Here is a 2,500-nt window from a genome sequence, read left to right as displayed (position 1 = left end):
TACTCCTCGTTTTGAAATGGGCTAAACTTAAAATAATACTGAGAGTATATGCAACTATTCTACCTGTAGTTAACTGGAATGGTATTTTTTACATACTATTCCTATTATTTTATTCCAGCATCAGCAAGGAAAGACTAACAGGCTTACTGAAATGGTACTCCAATGGGACAGGACAGGAGGGAGAAAGAGATCCCTTCAGCTGGACAACATCAAAGGAGAGGTGACATTCATCCAACAACAAGGTTCACAAAATGCCCTAGTGCTCACTGGACATGTCCCTGGATTTAAACGTGATGATCTACAGCCCCTGCCTTCAGTTCACACTGCCACCAAGGTCAACCAAAGCTACAAAGATGTTCTTCTTGGGACAGGTAATTAACATTCTCTTTTAAATATTGTGGTCATCTAACCTATTTGTAATATGGGTGTCATAGTTGGCTGGTAGCCATTCTTTTAATGAATTTCATGTTTATGCTGCAGCTGTCATATTTCAATGCTTTTAAGGTTAATATCTTGATTTACAATGGGCGGCGATTGTTAAAATTCTACTCCATATAATGAGCTATATCGATTTATATTTAAATAATTAATTTCAGTTGAGCTGGAAAAGAGAAAAAAATGTAGCTGTCTTAGGGTATAACTTCTTTTCTGTCAATTCATTATTTTTGTTATTTTTCATAGAGAAGAACTATTGGACCATCAAGCACCAACAAGAGTGGAGACTTGAAGAAAGCGACGCATATCTGAATCTTACACTGACTCTGAGAGTGCCCATAGACAGGTTGTGGGCGTGGAGATGAACTTTTAAATCTGTAAATATGTGGCAAGTACACAAGAGAATATGTGAGTAATGTGTGTGTGTGTGTGTGTGTGTGTGTGTGTGTGTGTGTGTGTGTGTGTGTGTGTGTGTGTGTGTGTGTGTGTGTGTGTGTGTGTGCGCGCGCGCGCGCGTGCATGCGTGTGCATGTGTGTATGTGTTTATGCTAAATGCATTTAATTTAATGCTATATTGACCTAAATGTTCATGTCCTTGATGCACTGTATGTTGTGTTTTTTTAAGCTTTGGCAGCATTGATACTTCCAAGCATGCCAATAAAGCACATTTGAATTTGAATATGCAAGTTAAATTGTCTTTTTTAGTTCTTTTAGGGTTGCCATTGGTAAGCGGTAGGGCAGTCATGGGTAAGCGGTTAGGGCATCAGACTGTATCCCAAAGGTTGCCGGTTCGACTCGTGACCCGCCAGGTTGGTGTGGGAGTAATTAAGCAGTGCTCTCCCCATAATCCTCCAAGACTAAGGTACTCTGAGTATGGTTCCGTCGTGCCGCACTGCTCCCTTTGAGGCGCCATTGGGGGCTGCCCCCTTTTGGGGCATAAATGCAAATTCATTGTGCGCAGTGTGCACTTGTGTGCTGTGGAGTGCTGTGTCACAATGACAAAGGTAGTAGGAGTTTCCCAGTTGGGCTTTCACTTTCTTTAAGGCATAACATGAAGACAGATACAGTATGAGAGCATGAATTGGTGATATAAGATGATCATATTTCAGGTGGATGATTTCCCCGAAATTCCATTTGGATGGAAAAGTCAGTTCTTTGATTTAAACAAAACTTCTGTGACATGTCCGTCATAGTGTCATTAATCATCTGTGAAAATTTCATGTCAATCGGATGATAATTAATATGCGTTGCTAAGGACTTTATACCTATAAAATAGTCCAAAACTTTGACGGCCGATTTCTCGAAAAGGCGTTTCGCGAAATATGTCCAAACTCCAAAAGTAAAATTTCCGTAACTTTGGTTCTACTTATGATAGAAACATAATTTTTTCACCATAATAAACCTTGGGGTCTGCTCTATCAATCCACATAGATAACTCATTTTTGATAGCCAGAGACTTATGCCTGGTTTTGTGGTGGTGGGTCACATATATGTTTTTGCCTACATAGAGTGTGCAGCCCAGTCTCTCATGCCGTCTGCTACAATTGCTGGAGTTACTGCTTTTGTGGACGCCCAACTTTGAGCAATCGAGAGCAATGTCAGGCATTCCGGGTGGATCGAGGACGGATGTAATGATTAGAAGCCCAGGTAGACAGGCGGATGGAGACAGACAGACAGACAGACAGACAGACAGACAGACAGACAGACAGACAGACAGTCTGCCCGCCCGACCAAAGAAACAATGGCCCACCTACATAGCTAACCTGCCTGTCTATGATGCCAAACACACACCTTCATACTTTTCATCATCATCATCACCATCATCATCCTTCCTCCTCACCCTTCCTCTTCCTCTTCCTCTTCCTCTTCCTCTGCCCGGGCAGGGATTCAGGCCAAGCGCAGGGGCAGGAAGGAGGATGGGGTGTGTGTGTGTGTGTGTGTGTGTGTGTGTGTGTGTGTGTGTGTGTGTGTGTGTGTGTGTGTGTGTGTGTGTGTGTGTGTGTGTGTGTGTGTGTGTGTGTGTTCGCGCGGACGCGCTCTACAAAATGCAGTTTAAGGACATGAC

The 2,500-nt window shown here is 42.7% G+C and overlaps 1 protein-coding gene and 1 long non-coding RNA gene across 2 annotated transcripts in view; one reads left to right on the top strand and one right to left on the bottom strand.

The window, feature by feature from the left end:
• Positions 1-1,114, top strand: part of LOC134437195 (uncharacterized) — a 2,040-nt gene extending 926 nt beyond the window's left edge. Inside the window, exons 2-3 of the long non-coding RNA XR_010032350.1 lie at positions 119-371; positions 682-1,114. This is a non-coding gene — a long non-coding RNA (uncharacterized LOC134437195). The remainder of the gene's footprint in view (positions 1-118; positions 372-681) is intronic.
• The window catches only part of tnfsf10l (TNF superfamily member 10, like), an 88,351-nt gene that overhangs the window by 37,705 nt on the left and 48,146 nt on the right, over positions 1-2,500 (bottom strand). The gene's annotated exons all lie outside the window — the stretch shown is intronic.

This window comes from Engraulis encrasicolus, chromosome 21 (genome assembly GCF_034702125.1).
Source record: "Engraulis encrasicolus isolate BLACKSEA-1 chromosome 21, IST_EnEncr_1.0, whole genome shotgun sequence".
NCBI classification, from domain to species: Eukaryota; Metazoa; Chordata; class Actinopteri; order Clupeiformes; family Engraulidae; genus Engraulis; species Engraulis encrasicolus.
This window is presented reverse-complemented; position numbering and strand designations above follow the sequence as displayed.